This window comes from Equus caballus, chromosome 1 (assembly GCF_041296265.1).
Source record: "Equus caballus isolate H_3958 breed thoroughbred chromosome 1, TB-T2T, whole genome shotgun sequence".
Lineage (NCBI taxonomy): Eukaryota > Metazoa > Chordata > Mammalia > Perissodactyla > Equidae > Equus > Equus caballus.
In genome coordinates, this window is record NC_091684.1 from 183,296,277 (window position 1) to 183,319,305 (window position 23,029).

At 40.5% G+C, this 23,029-nt stretch overlaps 1 protein-coding gene across 21 annotated transcripts in view; it reads left to right on the forward strand.

Annotated features, from left to right (window-relative positions):
* AKAP6 (A-kinase anchoring protein 6) overlaps positions 1–23,029 on the forward strand; it is a 509,527-nt gene that overhangs the window by 202,772 nt on the left and 283,726 nt on the right. The window contains exon 1 of one of the 21 annotated variants that reach the window (XM_070241836.1): positions 7,489–7,641. The exons of 19 other annotated variants lie outside the window; for them this stretch is intronic. The gene's annotated coding sequence lies outside the window, so the exon portion shown is untranslated. Of the gene's footprint in view, positions 1–7,488; positions 7,642–23,029 lie in introns of those variants that run through there. One more of the 21 variants, XM_070241825.1, reaches the window with a different exon arrangement.

Below are 23,029 nucleotides of genomic sequence, written 5' to 3' on the forward strand. Positions count from 1 at the left end.
AGTTTCCCCTTGCGGGTGCGTTCTGGATTGGTGGCGGCACAGCACTGTAGTGGGGCAGATCTGCCCTGTGCAGCCGTTCAGGGATCAAGGTCCTTTCAGGCAGTGCTGTCCAAGAACAAGCTAATAGGAGCCATGAATGTGAATCACATATGTGATTTTAAATGTTCTTATAGCCACATTAGAGAAGTAAAAATCAGGTAAAAGGAATTTTAATATTTTCTTTAACCCAATTTCTCCATAACATGCAACTAATATAAAAATTATTAATAGTCTATTTGTTTTCTTCTCCCCACAGCTCCCCAGTACCTAGATGTATATTCTAGCTGTGAGTGCCTCTGGTTGTGGCATGTGGGATGCCGCCTCAGCATGGCCTGATGAGCAGTGCCATGTCCACGCCCATGATCCGAAGCAGCACAACCCTGGGCTGCCAAAGTGGAGCATACGAACCTAACCACTCAGCCATAGGGCCAGGCCCTAATAAGCTATTTTAAATTCTTTTTTTCAGACTAAGTCTTTGAAATCCATTGTCTAGTTTACACTTATAATACAGCTCAGTATGGACTAGCCACATTTCAAGTGCTACCATATTGGACAGCATCGATCTAGAGGTGCTGCTGTTTTTCTAGGACCTCAGATTCTTCCACAGGATCTTTTGAATTCAGCCAGCAGACGAGGAAGAGAGAGTGTATAGAGGATTCCAAAGTAGGCTTTAGGGATTAGGCCCGGCAACAAAGTATATCACTTCTACCAACATTACATTGGTCGGTACTTGGTTATACAACCCCACCTAGCCGGGACACCTGGGAAATGCAGTTAAGCCCTGTGCCCAGGAGGAAAAGGAAATGGATTTGGTGAGTCCATGGCAGAGTCTCTACCATGAAAGAAAAGTTTCCATTATCCACATTTTACAAATCAGGAAACTGAGGCCCAGGCAGACTAAATGATGGGCTAATTAATGAGAAAATGTAAGTAGAAAGCAGGTCTTCACTCTCTAGAGTTTGTTTCTTCCATCAGACTGCCTTGCCTTTTCCCTTCTATTTGTCCCTCGGTCTTTCCTTTAATTCTGTTGATACAGATGCAGTTCTTGCAGAAAACCTGATGTCTTCAATATTCTATCTCACCAGCTCTGTTGGGCTGCTCTGTGACTTAATGACAGTATTCTATTACTGCTGTTTTGGAAAATGACAGGCAGCCCAGTATAATGAAGCAAATATGCCTTATTACCAAATGGTTCAACTAATAGTACTATTCTGAGCACTACATTATCATTTCAAGTGGGACTTTTCCTTCCGCATACTGAAGTTCTTCATTCAAAGCAAAGGATTATTAAGGTCCTCATCAAGACGTTTCAATCAATGTATAAATTGCATTTTCTGTTATAATGAGCAGTCTGTTCAATTGAAGTTTTCAGCTTTTTAAAAGTGCTTAGAAGAATAGTAGCAGAAGTGCTCTTAATGGCAAAATTATTGAATTGAAGTGCTTGGATAAGCTGCTTTATTTCTTAGACGGAAGGGTATGTTTTAGATGGAGAAATAAGATAATATTCCTTAAAGCAGACTAGTGATAAAGAGTGATGGCTCTCCATGAACTACTGATTATAACATGTGTCCTTCAAGTGCAGGTTTTATTGAAGACAACATAATTAGACCACTGCCCTTTAGCTTTAAATTATCCACAGCAAACTGGTTTAGGGTTTTGTTGTTGTTTTAGATTTTTGAATATGAAATACATTCCCAAGTTCCAAAAACTTAAAAATATTAAAAGACATACAGTGTGGAGTCCCCCTTATATCCTCCAATGCAGAGGGTTGGCCCTTCTGCCCAGTTTCTTCCTTCCCTACCCCAACAAGGTAGGTACTCATTCTTATTTGTTTCTTGAAGATTTTTCCAGAGTAAGCAAATAGCAATATGTGTTCTTATTTCCCCCCCATGTTATTCTATAGACACTGTTCCATACCTTTCTTTTTAAACTTAATGGGGATCTTTCTATGTCAGAATATAGAGAGCCTTCTTGTTAGCATCATCCTTTTCTTAGCTGTGTAATATTCTGGTGAATGAGCGTACCATAATTTACTTAACTAGTCCCCTATTCATGCATGTTTGGTCTGTTTCCAATCTTTGGATATTATGAATTATATTACAATAAATAGACTTGAACATAAGTCATTTCACAAAAAGTGTAAATATACTTAAGACATAAATTCTCAGAATTAGGATGGCAAGTCAATGTTTATATGCATTTAGAATATGATAGAAATGACCAAATTGCTTCCCCAGTGGTTGTACCAATTTACCCTCCAACCAGGCACACATAAGAATGCCTATTTCCTACAGCTTTTCCAATAGTTTGTGTTATCAAATTTTTGAATTTTTTCCTTGTAGCTGAAAAATGACACTTTGGTATAGTTTAAATTGATGTTTCTCTTACCTTTAGAAAGGTTGAGCAGCTTTTCATAAGTTTATTACTTTTTCTATGAACTGTGTTCATTTCCTTTGCCTGGTTTTTGGTTGTGTTGTTGGTCTTTTCTTTATTGATTCATAGGAACTCTGTGTTGATTAGCGGGATAAGCCCTGGGATATGAGCTGCAATAAATTTTTTTCTGATTTGTCATTTGTCTTTTGACTTTGCCTAGTGTATGTTTTTCCATCACTATGCAGAAGTTTTCTTTTCTTTTTCCATTGTAGTCAAGTTTATCTTTCTTTTAATGGCTCTGGATTTTGAATCCAGAAGGCTTTCCTCACTCCAAGATTGTAAATAATTTACCTATTTTTCTTATTAATTTTTACATTTTAATTTTTTCATTTAAATCTTTGATCCATTGGGGATTTATCCAGGTACACAGTGGATTCAAGTTAATTTTTTTCCGGATATGTATCTAGCTATTACTTTTTTCCCCTCACTGATTTGAGATGCCTCCTTTATCACATGCTCAAATATTCATGTGTATTTGAGTCTACTTCTGGACTTATTCTTTCCAGTTGTCTGTGTACCTATATGTGCCAGTATTACACAGTTTTAAGTCCTGAAACTTTATAATATTTTTAAATATTTGCTAGACTAGTCTGCCCTTATTGCTCTTTTGTGGGGGGGTGGTTCTCTGGTTATCCTTGTTTGTCCATTTATATGTTAGTATCAGACTATTTCCCATCTCCATCCTTCAGCCTCTCCCCCCAGTAAAAACCTGTTGTTATTTGTAGTAGGAATTGCATAACGTTTATAAAATGACTTAGGGAAAGCTGCTATTTTAATGACATGGAGCCTTCCTATCCAAGAACATGTTTTGTTATCCCATTTGTTCATTTAAAAAAAATTCTTCAGTAATGTTTTAAAGTTTTCTCCATTTAGGTCTTCCACATTTCTCTTAAGTTTATTCCAAGGTACTTTACCTTTGCTGTTGCTCTATTCTTAATGACATCCTCAATCATAGCTCCCAAGAGCTTAGTATTTGTACATGTGATAGCTATCGATTTCTAGGTAAGAATTTTTTACTCCGCTATCTGATTGAACATTCTCATTGGTTGGAGATCCCCAAGCACAGTCATATCATCTTGCTTGGTGGTAGGCTTCCCTTCTCCTTCCTGCTATCACTCTTCTTGTTCAGTTGGCTTTCACCCAGTTATTTTGTGGCAACAAACAACTCCTAGATCTTCATGGCCCACAACAACGAGGTGTGTTTGTTGCTCACATTACATGACTGTCATAGGCTGGGCCTGAGCTCTGCTCCATGTCTTTGTCATCAGGGGCCAGGCTGAAGGAGAGGCTTCCTCTGGGATATGCTTGTGTCCAGAAATCAAGAAGGACAGAGTGATGACAGAGCCACTCCTTGGCTCTTAAAATTCCAGCTACTTCATTTTGTCTCACATTTCATTGGCCAAAGCAAATTTTGATTTGATTTGGTGTGATTTTGTGTGCATGTTTAAGGATTTAGACACATGTAGACTTGTTGGCCAATAGGTGGAGATGATCCATTCACACATCAGTAAATCTGTGACTATATCAGTTACTCAGCCCCTGATTCAGAAATACATAAAGAGACTTTCAAACCCAAACCTGTGTGTCAATATAGCAATAAAAATTATCAGTTTTATGGCATTCGTAACTGTCTTTCCTATGTTTATCTCATTTTAATTCTTTTACCTTAAAGAAATTCCCCATCTCTTTTTCTGTGTGCATATATGATTATACACCCCCCTTAGACATGCACACTTCTTAGGAGGACCTTGAAAAATAAAAAACTGTCTAGGTACATGCCTAAAACCCAGTACTTCCCTCAGTTATAGAATAGGAAGAGACGCTGGTGACCAGCGTAAGGTAAATTCAATATATTAGAGGATTTTTGTTTTTTTCCGGCAAAGTCATTAAGTAAAATTCAGGCCATCTTCTTTCCAGCTTGGTTAGTGTTGTATCTTTCCATCCAGAAATTGCTTGTCATTTGTCAGTTATCAGTCAGTTAGGGGATCATAGCATAGCAAACCTCAATTTGGGCACTTGTAGAATTACTTATAGAAAAGTAATCAGACTTGGTCCAAAATTTGTAGTCTTATGAGTACTAAAATAAGGCACAGTCCTTCTCTTCAAAGGCCTCACCATCCAGTGCCTCAACATGTGAAAAAATAGTCTTGCTTTTAAGCTGGAAGTCTTTACTATTAGCAACCAGAAACACTGGCTTCAAATTAAGTTCTACCTTTAAAATAAGAAAGAGTAAAAGGAGACATCAAGATGCAGCGCCTGGGTGGCTGTGCTTGTTAAGTGATGTGCCAGCATCAGAATGTTTTTGGCTGGCTCAGCACATTGTAGTGGGTTTTTTCTATTTCCACCCTTCTTTTTCCTTCTTACACATGCAGCGAGCTTCTTCACTCAGCTGTGAAATATTTACCATTGCAAGGCAATGTGTAATTCAGTGCTGGAATGAGTGGGGCAGGCGAATACTGTTGGAGATTAGAGGACGAAGAATTCGATTTGGCCTGGGAAAGGCATTGTAGAGGAGGCAGGGCTTGAACTGGGCCTTGAAAAGACTTAATCAGGTACAGAGGCGAGAGAGAAAGACGGTTCAGGCAACAGTAACGCTGAGAACAGAAAGCAAGAGCCAGAATAAGTCAGGCTTATTTCAGGGCTAGTCTCAAACTGTCTCCTCTGAATCTGGGTAGGAGATGAAGCTGGCAAGGTAGGCTGGGAGGCAGCCGGTGTGGCCTGAAGGAACAAGCCATGGCCTGTAGCTCAGAAATCAGGCTTCTGTCACTAGCTAGCCATGGGTCCTTGGAAGTCATTGAACCTTCTCAGCTTCAGTTACCTCGGATGTGAAATGATGGTTTCAGACTGGAAATCTCTAAGGTAGCTTCCTGTGTTAGAGTATGCTATGACGCTTATATGGTGGTCCTTAGTAAACTAGAATAGACTTTTGAATTTATCCTAATATTGTGGAGACTTTAAGGTTGTTCTGCGCAAGGGAATCACACAACAAAAGGGCAAATTCATCACATAATTAAAGGGGCATTTATTGGTATTCGATTCAGTAAAGGACGATTGCCTGGGGAAAGGTGGTTAGCCATACTGGAGGAAGGAAACCAGCTCAGAGGCTATGCCACTAGTTCAGCAGGAGCAAGGCAGTTGAAATAGGAATCAAAAGAAGGGGACAGACAAGAGCCATTGTTTATGCATTCTTTATTGATCATAAGAAACTGTACTAGGCTCTGGGGATCCAGTGGTAAGAGAGAAAATGTCTCTATTCTCATGGAACTTAACATTCTAACGAAAGGAAAAATCAGCAGAATTTGGTGATTGACCAATAGGGTATTTGTACCTTTAAGAGAATGACACCCCAAGCCCAGACATCCAGCTGCAAAAGACTGGTTAGGAAAACACTGTATTTTTGTAAAATGGAATACTATGCAGCCATAAAGAATTATGAAACATGTTGATTGACATGAAAGAATATTCATGATACACCATTAAGTGAAAAACAGCACAAATGTAGAACACAAAATAGAAAGTTATGTACTTTGTATGAAAAAGAGGATTATTGGTGATTTATTTAAGTACGCTTCATTCAGCAATTATTTATTGAGTGCCTACTATGTGCCAGGCATTGTTTTGGGCTCTAAGGATAAGTGGGAAATAAGACAGATGTGCTTTTCGATTAATTTTTGTCTTACTTTTTCTAACATTTTTGTAGTGAACTCATATTACTTCTGCTGAAGAACAGTTTTCTTTTAAAGTTTCTAAAAATCCTTCCACCGGTTGTTTGTGTCATGCCTAAGTGTGTTTTATGACTCCTCCGTGGCTGAACAAGTGAAGTGGAGGATGCGCTGTTACAAATGACACTGGCCTGGCCTGTGTCTCGTCCCGGTGCTTACACAAGAGGGGAGGTGGTTCCGGGACACCCGCCTCCTGCTTGGGGTGGATCAGGACACTGCCTGCTCTTTGGCAGACGGGGTGGTCAGAACTCCCAGACTCAGTCTGGCTCCAAGGCAAATAGAGTCTTGCAGATGAGATTGCAACTCCGCTGGCTTTTTATAGTCCTTCTGAGGGCTGGTGTCCATTCCAGCCTTTGGTGTCGATTTACATTTGCTGTATGTTACTCCGTGCTTCTTTATTCCCGTTGATGTTGCCTCTCCCGGAAATCTCTGTCATTCCATAAACCCTGGCGAATGTCCCTCAGTGCAGCTGACCTCCCACAGCTTGAAAAACAAAGTGTATTCTGGCTACATTTCAAGGAAGTTTTGGGGTGAGCCATGGGTGAGGACTTGGCTGTAAGGTCTTTGTGGGCACAGCACCTCCAGCGGGATCTGGCCCTGGCTCTCACCTGCGTTCCAGGGCCCTTACACAAAAGCTTTGTGTGAGTTTCCCTCGCTCTGCCCAGCTCTCCTCCCATGACTCCTGCTAACCATGTCTTTCTGCTAGAGCACACTCATCATCTATTTTTGAAAGGCAGGAGTTTTGTGTATATGCTGAAGAACAAACAAGCAAGCAAAAAACCACCAAATTATTATATTTTGAACAAGTATTTCATGTTCCTTATAGTAAGTTGTAATATGTAAATCAACATACAGATACATATATGGAGAAAAAATTACCTACAATGCTCTTCCCCAGAGATGTTTAGTGTATTTTGTGCACTTATTTCACTTTCTACTCACATAGTCGTTTTCCCCTTGTTCTACAACTTCTATAGCCTATTTATAGATATTAAGCTGTGTCTGTACCAATATTTTCCACCTAAGATGTGCCTATTCTTTCTAGAGTGAAGGAATGCTGTTATAATTAGGTGCTTAGCTGCTTTTTCCAACATCAACGTGGCCTCTTGGCCCTGAGCATATAATGACAGATTGTCTGTCCATTTCAAGGAAGTATCCGTTTGGTTTTTCACGTCAGCTCCAGCCGAGCAAAATCACTGGAGTCAAGCTGGCCAATCAAATCCTCACTCTTTGTTGATCTGTGCTGAAACCCCAGGGACATTTTGATATAGAGAGCTCCTCGGGGGTCACAGATGATCTTGACCTTTGCACCAACCTGAGGGAGAAAGGAGGAAAAGAGGTCCTTCGGACTGTCATCCTACATATACCTTCTACCCTCTGCTTGGAGCGTGAGAACCTTCTCAACATTTGTGACAGCAATCCTGGAACACAACTCCTCCATATAAGTGTAAGTGGACAAGCAACATGGACAAAGTTTAATTACAGCGGCCACTTTTCACTAGTTCCAGGGAGAAATTTTCTTTGGGAATTTCCTTGTTGTCGGGTTCTCTTTCTGATTTGAATTCAGCCCTATCCAGGCTAGGCCTTTTTGCACTTGGCTCTCTCATTTGAACCTTGCTTCTACCTTCCACTCAAAGTCTCAATTATTGTCACAAAGATGTCATGCCATTCTAAAGAAGCAAGATCTTCCCTGTTTGGGTGTTTCAGGTCTTTAGTTCACTCTGCTCACAGAAATCATCTACTGCTACCCTCTTGGATTAACTATTGATCATTCCTTTCTGTCTCTTATTTCCCCTACCAGCTCTTTTTCTTCAGCCTTTGACTTCTGGCCACACATTTTCTCCTCCTTCCATAGAGCTAAACTGAGTGCTCGAATGCAGCAACTATCTCATTTTAATTGTCTTGTTCATCTTTCTCCTTGCCTTTTTTTTTTTTTTAACTTTAATGGTTTAGTTTACTTTTTGTAAGCCACCTTCAGTCTCTCCTTTTTTCTCGAAGCGGATAAGGTCTAAAGCATAGAAAAACAATAGAAGTTGTCTTATCCTTATAAATCTGTCTTGTAGTCTTTTGTTACTCTTGTTTTCTGCATCTCCAGCTCATTTGCCCCTTTTATTTTGTTTCTTTAACTCTATTAATCATTAATAATTTACTTGTACACATCTGAATTTTCACTAGACTGTCACAAGATGGTTTCTGTCTGCAGTTAAATGGGGTGGAGGGACATAAGACTTAGGATACTGTAGGGGGGAGCTTATTAATCCTCGATTAGAAGTTGAAAGGAATGACCTGAAGTTTGGTTGATGTTTGTGCTTGTTCAGAGCTAATTTATTGGTCCTATTTTTCCTTTTGTGTGCTTTCTGAAACCCTGCTCATTGTTTAATATGAGTAGAATCCTATGTGTGTAATCAGAAAATTTTTTCTCACTAAGTTTATAGTCAATCTAAGTAAGCAATGAGGTTAAAAATGATTTTATGGGTAACATTAATCTGGAAGTTTGGAAAGTGCATTGAAATTGAATTTGTTTCTTAGCTGGTTGCCGATTTCAAACATAAAGTCCTTTGAGGAGCCTGAATCGGTGTTAAGGACTATTTGAATGGATCCTTCGTCTTCCATTTTGGTGTGTCATTGGGACATTAATAATGGATGCTTGCTGCACTTGGTGGTCGGATATGTTATTTTGATCCATTTTTATTTCCCAAAGGGGCCTCTGGAAAAGGGCAATGAGAGTAGATTTAAAACCACATTATTGGAATTCAATAACTTTTGTCTTGCTTTGTATGTCTCGTGCTTGCTGAAGAGTAGTCCTAATATGGAGAGTCAGTCAAGCATGGAGCAGGCAAAATACCAAAATGGATTTTCTTAACTAAGATATAAGCTGAATTCTGTGTTTTAATTTAGGCTCTGATGCCTAGCATTAAATTTTCCAGAAAATGTGTTAGATGCATGCATTTTCCTTTTTTTGATGCTGTGGATGAAGGGATGAGCATAGGAACAACGCAAATCTACCTGTATGAATTATTTGGGTTGGTGAAAGTAAACAAAACTTTATATAAATTGATTAGCAAAAATTATGTATCTTGATAATTCCTAAGCAATTGTGAAGGACTGAAATTTTAGTTATGTAAAGTCTACCCCCAAGGGAGCACTGAGTTCTCATTAGATTTCTTCACTTCTCTGGTAATTACTCAAAGGCTGTCATACCTTGAAAGTGGAAAATTCTGAATCCTAGGGTATTGAGGTCACTCCTGGAGATAAACAAGGTCTTATTTTGTCAAATGATCAATCCTGTCCTCAGAAACATCCCTCCCTTGTAGGTTTGCATAAAAATATAGAAGAAGGTTGATCTATGCAGTCACACTATGGGACAAATCAATCAATCAAATGAAGAGGGAGAGAAGATGAGTAATATTTACATCCCCACACATTTCAGGTGATTATTTTCTTTCTCTCATCTATGTCTTAATTCAAGTCTGCTAAATTAAAAAAAAAAAGAAGCAAAAACAGAGTTAAAAGTATTAATAGCCAGTGAGAAATGATACTCTATTTATCTGTTAGTGCCTGGCCAGTAGCACCTGGCCACCTGATGTACAGCCCTAAGAGAAGGATGGAAGGATGGCTGTGAATGAAGTGACAGGTCTCTCCCTACACAAAAGAACACTGGGAGTCTGAGGATCCCATTGCTTTGGCATTGACCTTCTTCAGTTGCCTTGATATTGTACTTTATGTTACTTACTATGCATGGTTTGGCTTGCATTCCTTCACTGTTGTTTTGCCATGGGAACTGACTTCACTTCTTTGCTGTTATTTAACTTTTACTTTTTTTGCTTTTCACAAAAGACGTGAATCTGTAGTGGAGAAAATTTAAAACATATGGACAAACAGTACGTTAAAAATCATTTGTCATGCTGCCACCTAGAGAAAATACTATGAACAGCTTGGACGTCTTTTTTAGTGTTTTCTCTATGAGTATACATTGCTATAATTTTTAGTAGAACCCTTTATAACTGCTTTTTCTCAGTTAATATGTCTTGAATATCCAATACCATTAAGTGTATTTTGCAGCATCATTTTTAGCACCTGTGTATTTTTTCATTATATGGAATATCACATCATGTCTTGATCTTTTGGTTGTTAGAATTTTTCACCATTATAAACAACTCTGTGATAGCATTTCAGTAGGTAAATCCATTGTTGCCTTAGGAGAGATTTCTAGGAATGAAATTATTGGGTCAGTGAGAGATGATGGGAGCTATCCAGAAGGTTAATTGATGACCTGCATTCCCATCTGCTCTACATGAAAGGGTGGCATTGGCTTCAGAACCTGAATTTGTTGTCTCATTTGCAGGGTCTTAACCATGGCCCCTAAAATTAGTTCTTCACAGGACTCTGATCCTATGAGGTTTCATTTCCTGTTCCGGACTCTCAGATGTGAGATCTAAAAGCTTGTGTCTACAATGTTAGCTCCCAACAGGCGTGTTGTGGGTGTTTAAATACAAATCAACAGCCAAGATAGTTGCTATGGATATTTGTGTGGGGGAGGAAGACATAGAAACATATCCTTAGAAGCTGTGCCATGGCTTTAGTGATCTAAATATATAAAAAGTGCATGTAAGAAAGAGGTTGACCTGTCTAAGGTCACACCATGAGTCAGCAATGAAATCTCAAATAGGACTTGTATCTCCTTAACTTCTTTCTCCCAGTGTAAAGAACATTTATGACTAGGTCAAGAGAAAGCATTTGTAAAGGAACCTATAAGACTATTTATTACTTGAAATGCTCAAAAATGTCAAGAGAGTTACTAGAAAATTTCCATCTCAGGTAAACAAATCTAAATTGCTCAAAGATATTGATAGATTTTTAGGAAATAAAATTTTAAATGACAAAAATGAAGAGAAAGTAATGATGGTGTAGGCAGATGGAAATGAGCCTCAAAGGAATATGTGTGTATGTGTGTGTGTGTTTGCAGGGAGCGGGGAATAAGAGGGCAGAAGAGTAATGACCTGAGCCTACTATGGTGACTAAGGAAAATACAACCAAAGGGGCTCCTCAGGATAGCCTGGGGTGGCGGTGGAGGGGTGGGTGGGTCTTGGCTGTCATTCTGAATGACCATGGATCTTTCCTCCTTAGCCTGTTGGTATGGATCTGCACTGTTATTTCAGAGCTTGTGGCAGAGTCCCTTACAGGAGCCAGAGAGATACTTTTCAATGTCCCCAGTACTGGAACTCAGGTCTCCTGATTCCTAGTCTAGTGCTCATTCTACTACTGGTAGGAAAAGAAGTCATGTTACAAGGATTTTCAGAGATACCTAAAAGCTTCTGGGTAACTGAAGCTCAAACTATGCGTTATGGGGATGGGGGAGGGAGGTACACAAAATAAAAGAGAAAGAGAACAAAAGAAAATCTTAGAGCTTGAGAATAGAGATCATCCATCCACCACTGTCTTTATAGATGAGGAAATTGAGGCTCTATTGGGACACAGATAACCAGTACACACCAGGGCCAAGAACCCAGACTTTCTGACACTCAGTCTGGTGCAAAATAATCTAGGTATGTCTTGTGATTAATTTATTCTTTCTCATGATCATTTTCAAGCTCCTATTTCATGGTTTGTGAATCCAATATCACTAACATCAGCACGTATTAAGAATCTATTTGCATGTGGTGCTATACTCTATAAAGCAAAATAGACAAATGCAATGCTTGCCATACATGAATTTCCTAAGGCAGACAGAAGCCATAGAAATAGAGAGAAATGACACATAGACCACTGAACAAACAAAGCAAATTTGTAAATTGCACAACTTTTGCCATGGGAGATGGTAAATGAAGAGATCCTCACAGACCATTGCTTGAAGAGAAGACCATCTTTATCATTGGCTAGCCCTAAACTAATAATTAATGAGAGTCACCCTATGCTCTGTAGTTGTTATACTGGAAAGAGAAAGAGAGAGCACTTTACCTAGCCCACCCAGCACTCAAGTGCATACAATGGTGCGGTTTCTTTGGTATATTGTTGATTACTACCTTCATTGATTTTTGTCCTTTTGCGTGTTCTGTGGTGGTCTGCAAAGACTGGGAAGGTCTGTTGAGGCAGGAATCCTCTCTGGGCACGTTTTCTAAAACCAAGAGACTTTTCCTTCCTTGGAGGAGAACTAGTGGTCATGTGGTTCTTAGTCATATTTTTTTTCTTAGTCATATTTTAATTGAGGCTTTTTTTCTCTTCTACAAGGACCTTGAAGATGATAAAGGAATCCGCAAAACTCACAGATGTTTAAACTGTGTTGTATGAACTAAGGTGAAAGTGAGACTAGGGTGTAAGTTCTGTTCTCTCAGAGACCAGTTAAAGACAAACCAAAGGTGACCCTGCTCTCTTCTGACCTTGACCAGATGTCTTATAGATGCCTGTCCTAGTCATTTGCTTCAGGGCCAGTGTTAGTAGCAGTATTAGGGTAGTGTTGGTGTTAGTATTCTGAAACTATCTTATGTAAAATGTGAGAAGAAGCAAATGAGTAATTATGGGATCTTCTTATTTCATCACCTCTTGTGTTCTTGAGAACCAGGATTCTTCATGTGGAAAAAAGGAGATACAGATGCAGTATAGAAGATGTTAGGTGAAAACTCTGTAGTTTTGAACTTGAATTGAAATACCAGTTATGAACTCATAAAGTGTTTTATTTTTAAATGTGCATGTTTCCTAGCTCTGTTAATTAAAAAAGCCTAGAAACAATGATAACCTAGTAGTATTGAGCATCCCTACTGCCCAGATGGTAGTCTGAAAAACTTTTCCCATTAAAGGAAACCAAGGCGTCTTAGAAAAACGGCTGATTTCAAGTCTGGCAATACACAAGATGAGCAAGGAAGCTATCAAAGACTACCAGAGTAGTCAACTTGAAGTCAAATTGAAGGGGATCCCACTGGGCAAAGAAGGACAATTTGAGCTTCAATAAGGTTAAGAATTGTAATGGATTAAAACCCATCAAATGTGTTTAAATCCATGAGCACAAAATGATATTAAGTAAACCAACTGGTTGGCTACCTTCTGAATGTGACAGAGAACCAATTCATTGTCTTGAAAACTGGGTCATGGAAAGGACTTTCCTTTATGAATTATATCACGAACCAAATAGTTGATAAAGAGAAGCATCTTCTAATAAAGTTATTCCAGCTAATAAATGAAAACAAAATGATAGAATTAGAATATCATCATTTTGCAACCCCCAGTACATTAACAGGTTTAGGCACAGAGCATCAACTACCAAAATAGTTGATAGTGTCAACTATCAAAAAAGAGCAAAAACCAAAGTTAAATGCCTCTTGATGAAAGAACACAGTGCACAATATACAATGCTATGGTTTTGTGTAAGAAATGGAAGCTGACACTAATCAGGCCCCACGGTCCAGCTGCCAATTTTCAGGAAGTAAAGAGGACAGAGGAGCCAACACATGGACTGCTCCATGTGGCTGCAGTCAACACATCCACCTAGTGGGAAACTCTGCGGTTCTGATGCCCAGGACCTTCAACAGATGAATTGTATGCAAAAGAAAGGAATATAGATGGAACCTGTAGGTTAAGAGAGACTTAAAAGACGTATCAAGTGAAAGACTGGACAAAAGTAAATTATAGCATCCAGGCATGCATACCTGGATGATAAAACCATGAAGAGATACAAGAAAGTGATTGCTGTGCAAGTCAGGCTAGTGGTCACTTTCGGAGGATGGAGGGTCTGTGGTGGGGAGGCAGCACATGCAGGCACTTCGAGGGGGGCTGGCAAAGTTCTAATTTTTGACTTGGGTGGTTGTTACAAGGGTGTTTGCCTTATAATAATTTACTAAGCTATATATTTCTTATGTGATATTTTGAATCTGTTTCATTCTATAATAAAAGTGTAAAAAAACAGGAAAAAAACACGAAGCATGTTAGAGAAACCCACCAACCTGATGCTGCCCTAGAGATTAGCACAACACTGTCAACAGTGGGCAAATAAAGTTGTGGGAAATTGTGTTTGGGGCACAAAGAATGTAAGTTCTGTGGAGAAGTCTGTGTAATGTCGGTGGCAGACTACCTTTCAAGTAGCTGGGAGGTTTTATTTTTATAGTGGTGTAACAGCAGGCTTGCATGTAGCTCCCCTTGCAGTGTCTGTCAGCCTGGAGTTTGACGCATCTCTGGCTCAGTGTTTTTCAATGCCTGGTGCCTGGAACATGGGCATCATGGCCACTGTGTGCTTAAGGAAATGCAGATTCCTTGGCCCCCTCTCTCTTCAGAAGGAGCAGCCCTGGCATCTGTGTGATTAACAAGCACACTGCAGTGTAAGAACCACCACTGACTGGTCTGTCCATTTCCACCTGAAATCAGTTCTATAAAGATGTCTTGGAGAAAGTACAGATCTTTGGAGCCATTTCCAGATGAGCTACTGAGAGTCAAGGCCATAGCTATGATTTTCGTTAGTGAATGAAGTAAAATTTTGAACCTTTATCAGTGGAGACAAGTAGAACACTGAATGTGAATGTGACGAAGCAACGGCTCGGTTAGAAAGATCTCCCATGTGCAAGAGCAGTTGGCAATTTTCCTCATCTTTCTGCTCAGCGATTTTTCTCTCTCAAATTAGTCAGAGTGTGGGATTAGGAGTTTAAAGTGATATCTCAATCAATGAATCCTCTGAAGCTTTTAAAATAACAATACTAAATAAAAAAATTTTAAATCATGAAAAGCAGAAGCATCGAGATTTGGATCTGGCCGGGTGTGGCCAGACGGGACTTCTAATTGGTCCTTTCTTGGTTGAAGGTAAATGAGGCTTTCCGAGGGTGAAAGCTGAAGTGTGAAGGTTTCCAAGTCTGTATTCAGCATCTTTATCCTCCTTTTTCTACCGTCTGCTTCCCTCTCCCAGAACCACATTCTTTTTCAGCACCTCTCCTAATCAAAACAGGAAATGATCCAATGTCGGTTACTCACTTTTGCCGATTAGTGTGGATCCACTTAGGAGAGGAAAATAAACTAGTACTTGCTTTTTAGGGATTTCACTTTGATTTGTGAAATATAATATTTTATCCAATTGAATTTAATTCTACAAACACCCTTTGGAAAATTCCCACGTGCATGGCGATGTCCTAGCAGTGTGGCATTATAGTTACAAAGACAAGTAAGACACGTTTCCTGCTTCCGGAAAGCTATAGTCGAGTCAGGGAGATGGATGAGCAATAGCTAATGATAGCAGCAAAATCATTTCCATGTAAATAATCTCATTTCAGTCCCCACACTTTCAGAATTTTAGCAATTACAAGGACAACCACGGTTTATAACCATAGAGTTCTTCAAGCTTTGGAGAGAAGTGTGATAATCATAAAAGTCTCAGCATCCTTCCCAGCGCTGTCCATCACAGTTGTTCTCTATATGGCAAAGAAGAAACTAGGACCATAGAAAAGTGTATTTGCTAGAGGAAGGAATAAAAAGAGGGAGTAGTCTGCTTTGTGGGAAATAAAAATACCTTGTCATAGGAACATCTATCAGTCTGTCTTTTGGAGAAAGTACAATAGATAGTCAACGAAAGATGACATTAATACTTTGCAATAGGAAGTTTTTTGTATAAAGTTGCAAGTTTTACTTCAGATTCCTCACTGGTGAGTTCTTTTAACAAGTACCTCTGGTGTTCCCTTGATCTCTGTTTTAAAGTATAAAGTACACACATTAGGTAAGAATCTCTTCTCAGCTTTTTCTAATGAACACACACTCATATGGTGAGCATATGGCTGAAGACACTTTTCTTTCATCATTCATTTCCACAATTGCCAGGAAACAAAATGAGCAGTCACGATGACACGGCATTTCGCAGTAAGACTAAAATTTTTACACAAAATACATCTTATATTCACTTCTGTCTTGCTTACTGACTTTAGAAAATAAAAACTTTTCATTCTAAATGTAATGCTATGCTCTGGGTAAGGTGAGGGTTCGCAAATTTTAAAACTGTGATAGCAAAAAGATAGAAGTGGAGTGAGGGGTCCTATCTTATAAAAGTAGGTTTTATTGTTATTTATTTATTTAAGAGATTTTATTTTTCCTTTTTCTCCTCAAAGTCCCCTGGTACATAGTTGTATATTTTAGTTGTGAGTCCTTCTAGTTGTGGCATGTGGGACGCCACCTCAACGTGGCCCGACGAGCAGTGCCATGTCCATGACCAAGATCCAAACCAGCGAAACCCTGGGCCGCCAAAGCACAGCATGCAGACTTAACCACTCGGCCTTGGGGCCGGCCCCTAAAAGTAGGTTTTAATTCACAATTGTTTTAGAAAAACCATCTGAATGTTGCCTGCAGTTACCCAAATGTAAGTCAAGAGTGTTTTGAGAGAAACAATGAAATTATTTTTTAGGGGAAGAGAAAGAAACATTATTTGGGGTGGTAGATGAATGGAGAAATGCTGCCGATTACTGTTCGTTCCTGTGGAGAGGCAGGTTGTAGGTAATGGGGGATTTGCTAGGTTTTCTTATTTGGGAATTATATATGGGGAAGCAAGAAACAGAGAGAAACGGGAGGGCCTGCATCTGTGGGACTTCATGAAACTGAGGTGCCAAGTATTGCTTCAGTACCTGGGTCAGGAAGTTGCTGGGTGGGTGGGTTTCCCTCTAAATAGACACGGAGCCCTGGAGATTGGCAGTTTGTGGCACTTTGGCAGAATGCCGATCCACGGACACTTGTAATTTCAGGAGGAAATCTTAAAGATGTTTTGAGAATGGTCAAGAATGGGCGTGGTGGCCTGATGGTGAGGCAGCAGACAGATCCCCTCCCAGGGACTGTTAGCAGGAGCTGAGGCGGCCACGCTTGGAGTTATTACTGTAAGCAGTTGGAGCACTCACAGGAGGCGTGCCCTCATTCTAATCCCAAGCTGGTGAAAATCGGACATAACAGTTATCTTAATAGCCCTGTATCTGTGTAGAGGAAATAAGATACAGCTGAAAAGTATGCAACACTCTTACAAAAAAAAAGGCCCCTCTCTCACATAAACATACAGCTAAATCAAAAGGAAAATCACTAACCCAACCAGCTGGAGTTGATTTGTAAAAAGTTTCAGGTCAAGTCAGTGTTTGTATCAGCTACTTCAGTAACCATAGAAGATTCCTCTTTCAATGACAGGCAGCAGCAGCTGCAATTTTGAGACCACAAGGTGTCCAGAAGGTTGAGTGAAGTGGGCAATTGGCGAGATAATGTAGTCAGTGCTTTTGCTGCTGTGAGTAATTCTGAATGCCACAGGGCGACTGTGTGTATGTGAATTAAACAAGAAAACGGAGAGCGTCACTTTCCCACATTCACATATTAATGTCTATGGGAATAAATCTTATGCCAACTTTGAAGATATATTGTTAACTACTGTCATTTGCTTTAATTCACTTCGAGATGGGCTCTAGATTAGCCTCATTTTCTTTTATACTTCTCAGAAAATAATGTGGAAGCTATAGAATCAAGGTTGATGATAGTAATGCCGTGAACTTAAGAGCTGTGCTATTTGTAATTTCCGAGAATGTGTGACCCAAAATGAATTTTTATATGCATTTTACTAAGAGACTATAAACTGGGCATGTCAGTTCCTCCTCATCTGTGTACCTTCTGTGGACATTTATCTTCTTGACTGTACTTTCTTGTTACATGCCCCCTCCCACCAGGCGGGGAACTCTGGGGGGAGGGAGCAAGCCCTGACCTTATTCACCTTTGCTTCCCCAGCATGTGGATTAGTACATAGTAGGTGCTCAACACTTTTGCTAAAAAAAAGGAGTAATTAATTTATAAAGACATTATCCTTCTATCTTTAGTAATTTTGGGTTGTGTTGGGGACAATTTGAGTATTTATAAAAAATACGTTATTGCTTGAGGGAAGCTATCCCCAATTTAAAATTGCAAGTTTGTTATTCTCTGAGACATCTGTTGCTTCAGTCATCTGAATGAGCTTGCTGGAGAACGCCTTTTCTCAGAGGAACAGATGCAAGGGAATGAATGAAATTCGTGTAGAATCATAGGAGATTTTAGGTAGCTAAAACAATTGATACCAATTGATGATATTGAAAAATAAAACTAAACAATTTTATCTACGAAAATTGTTTTTGTTCATTGTCAGTCTGTTAAAGTAAGATCCATATCATCAAGATTCTTGAGTGCCCAACATATCAGTAGCTACTAATTATGTAAAGAGGTCCTGGGGAACCAGCCATTTAGTTGAGGAGAACATTTACATACCGAAATAAGTCTCTGGGAATGAAGCCACCTTCTGATGATATGGATAAAATCTTCACAAATAATATGAAACATCATCCTATTGCCAAATAATAATGTTCATAGGAAGTCAGATTTATTAGCTTTCATTTATTTATAACAGAACAGGATAAGGGGACGAATTATATTCCAGGCAAGCTTCTGAAAGTTAACAGAGTTTGTCTTGGTACCCTTGGCGGCCTCTCTCTGCATCTGACTGTCCTCTATCTCCGCATTCCCAGCGTGCTCCAGCTGTCTGTTACTGGACATGGCTTACAAGGGGTGGGAGCTGCCTGTAAGGGCAATAGGAGTGGGGTCTTAAGAGTGAGAGAAGTCTGGACTGGTGGATCTGTGCATGGTTGCTTTGTCCCAGGTGAGGCATACGTGGAATCAGGAGAGGAATGCAAAGGTCAGACAAGAAAGGTGTGGGAGAGACAACATTGGGAAGAGGGGCTGGAACTGACAGGAATACTGGCCAGAATTGGGTGTGAACAGGAGAAATGGGATAATTTCAGGATAAGACTGTGAAAGCTGAGTTTTTAGGAATAACTCGCTCTATAGAAGACGGACTGATGGACCTACCTGTCTCATTGATGCTGGAAAGGGTTCCATGGCTGTCACTCAGATGATCTTCAACATCCTCATCCATTTCTTGACCTTCGCTCCTCTAGAGATACTCAGTTTTCTGCCTACTGACATCCTTTATCAAAATAGGAAAGACTCTGAAATCAAACATTAACATTTGTTGGGCGATTATATTTCACTTTGAATTTTAGTCTTTATATCAACTTAACCAGTCATTGCCATGTTAAAAAGTGTTTTGAGGGGGCTGGCCCCATGGCCGAGTGGTTAAGTTCACACGCTCCGCTGCAGGTGGCCCAGTGTTTCGTCGGTTAGAATCCTGGGTGCAGACATGGCACTGCTCATCAAGCCACGCTGAGGCAGCATCCCACATGCCACAACTGGAAGGACCCACAACGAAGAATATACAACTATGTACCGGGGGGCTTTGGGGAGAAAAAGGAAAAAAATAAAGTCTTTAAAAAAAAAAAGTGTTTTGAAAACTCTAGCTGTAGAATGAAAGATTTGATCCCCCTTTTTTTTCCCAAGGAAGATTAGCCCTGAGCTAACATCTGCTGCTAACCCTCCTCTTTTTGCTGAGGAAGACTGGCCCTGAGCTAACATCCATGCCCATCTTCCTCTACTTTGTACGTGGGACGCCTGCCACAGCATGACTTGCCAAGGGGTGCCGTGTCTGCGCCTGGGATCTGAACCAGCAAACGCTGGGCTGCTGAAGCAGAACGTGTGCACTTAACTACTGCGCCACCGAGTGGTCCCCCAGATTTTATCTCCTTTTTATACTCTAAGTAAGCAGATGGGGAGAAATATTTTTGCTAATAAATCCTTAAGATATATATATCTCCAGTTCTGAAGGAATTGTTTCTCTTCATATTCTTAAAAAACTGTGACTCTCTTCTAAAATTACTACTTTGTTTCCACCGAGTAGCAGTGCAGTGCTCCAAAGTTTCCTACATGCTGAGCAGTTCAGCCATGGGAGTTCAGTCCAGTTTCCAGTTGCTATCTGCTAAGTCACATGTCCAGCCGAGGCTGAGCACCAGTGGTTCCTTACATGCATCAGCTGGGCTCCAGTCCGACCCCGCCAGCCATGCTTCCACTTCACCTTGTTAATCTAGTGCCCACAGGGCCTCCCACGGGTCAGATCTCTCAGAGCCTTTTAATTCCACACGGTCCTTGCTGGGAGGAAGCCATTCAGCAAATCACTTTTAAAAGTCTCTAATACCTAGTTGTCTGACTGCTTTAGAATAAACAGAATGTCCACGAGCTTCAGCTTCTTTCCTAAAAATGTCTAACAAACTGGCAACAGTTAAGGGCCTAAGCATCAGAAGCTTCAAATTGATTATTCTTTGAATTTTTGTTTGACATTTATACAGAAGGACAGGAAAAAGTGGATTTTCTATTATTAAAAAGTGTGTATAGATTCAGAATCACTCAGTTACCTTTCTCTAAACAAACCTCTCATCAAATGTTCAAAGCATAGTCCATGTTGGAGGGAGGGGGGTACACACTCTCACGCACATATATGCAACCTACACATATATCTGTAGTTCTTGTTCTACAGTTTGTGCATGCATGTAATTTTAGCAAACCAGACAACTGGTGGCAGAGTAGAGGGCATAAAGATAATTGAAGAAATTAATAGACTCTGGAAAATTGCACTATGCTGTGCATTATTTAGTTTCAAAATTTCAGCAGAGATTGCACGTGCACATTGCCAACATACTCAAGAGAGTGAGGTCAGCACTTGTGGGGAGGGTGTTTCTTTCCCTTCAGGGCCCATCTGCTTCTGTGGAACAGGGCCAATGTACATTTCACAGTTACGGAAGGAGGAGGGTGTGGAGACCTGAGTTAACTGGCACCACTGGTGCTTTAATGCCCCTTATAGATTGTTTCCCCTGGATCATTGCCTGGCAATCTTGACCCATGACCTGGCTCTGACTAAATTCCTACATCCCTTATGAAGAAGCCAAATTATGTGTAAGAGGAGCTGATGGCATGTACTTCGGCATGAAGTTTTCATGGTGCCAAGGCTATATATAACCTTTTGTATTGGGGGATGGGAGTGGAGTGGTTGAGAAATGCCTATTTGGCTATTCTGAGCAGGTGGCATAAAGGTTACCCAAACTCTTTTCTCTCCTGGGTATGTAATGTATTCTGCACCTGTAGGATCGTAGCGGGACCCAGGAGACAGAGACTAACAAATCCAAGTTATGGAATCAAGAGTGTGAGGAAGTTGAGAACACCGCCATGGGAGTGGTCAAAGTGATCACTGTAGAGGCTGTGCCGGGAGCGGCTGGTATATGAGGAGAAGGTGTGGAGTAGCTGGTGGCCTGGATGAGGCTGAAGAGCACCTGTAGTGGGAGAATGGGAGTCAAAAAGTTGAACAAAGAGAGGTTGGTGGCATAGGGGACCTTCTGATAATAATGCCACAGGTAGAGTGATAAGAAGGTCCAGAGTAGAGCTGTGGCAGAGAGCTGTCCCAGGGGATGGGTGTGAAGGTCTTAGGAGTTGTAGAGTAAAGGAAATTCGAGGCTAGGATGGTTGGTTGACCAGTGTGAATATTGAAATTACCTGAGATAATGCTTGGCTCAATATGGAGAGGAAAACGGTGAACCAGATGCCTCTTCAGTACAGAGGAGTGAGAGAGAAGAATGTAGGTAACAGCAATGGGGAGGAAGACAGGAAGGTTTAGCAGACAGTAGGCACCTACTAAGTTAAGAAGGGTGCTAGTGTGAGGGCAAAGAGTAACGATCAGAAAGTGGCAAAGGAGCACTGAGGCCTGCCCTTCCTCCGTCAGCCCTACACCCCGTCTCTCAGGTGACGGCTGGGAGAGCAGCCTCCCCTGGGAGGGCAGCGGGGGATGCGGAACCTTGGGCAGAGTCAGGTTTGGGGAGGAACAGGAGGTAGCTGTAGCATTCCGAGAAGCTAAGGAGTGTTTTTACAATGGAATGGGGCTATTAGCCAGGAAAGTGCACAGAATTTGGAAGAGGTCAGCAGTAGGAGGAAGGGAGTTTCCCAAGGTACCTCAGTACTACACAGAAATGAGCATCCTAAGAGGGCAAAGGATACAGAGCATTTGCTTTGGGGTGGTGGTGGAGGTATCAGGAGTAGGGGATAAATAGAGTAGATGGTCCAAGCAGGCATCAGCTGACACCCCAGGCAATGTGGAATATTGGGTGACAGCAGTTAGAGGCCTGCTCTTTTGTGCTAAAGACCAACAGAGACCAGCTAATCTGACAGTGATTGGTTCCCATGTACTGGTTTATAGAGTAGTGTAATTTTTGCCCCAAATCTCTCTTCGACTCCATGTGCTCATGGGCCACATTTGTAAGAACTTACCTAATTAGGACTCCAAAGTCTATTTAGTTTAAACTTTTAATCTGTTTCAAGTTATTATCACCAATTTATATGACTATCACCAATTAGCTCTTAGGTTTCAAGAGCTAATATTGGAGCATTTATTGGGATTGTGCAATATTATTCAAAATTCAGCACAACTTTCCGTCATTTTTCAATAGATTTGGGTTTTTTTTTTTTTGCCTATTGCACATTGTCAAATACAGATTACATCTTAGTTTTTCTTTAAAAACAAGTAATTGAATTATATGAAATCAGAAGTTTATGTTTCCAGCATAGAATGACTGTTTTGATATTCATGATAGGGCTCAAAAGTCAAATACTATCTTAGAATTTTAGCCTTAACAAAAAAATCATAAATAAAAGCCCCATTTAAAAAAATTACAGATCCATAACTAAAAATGAGTAACGTAGGGGCCGGCCCGCTGGCGCAGCGGTTAAGTGCACATTTTCTGCTTCAGTGGCCCAGGGTTCACCGGTTCGGATCCTGGGCGCGGACATGGTACCGCTTGGCAAGCCATGCTGTGGCAGGCATCCCACGTATAAAGTAGAGGAAGATGGGCACCATGGATGTTAGCTCAGGGCAAGTCTTCCTTAGCAAAAAGAGCAGGATTGGCAGCAGATGTTAGCTCGGGGCTAATCTTCCTAAAAAAAAAAAGTTAATA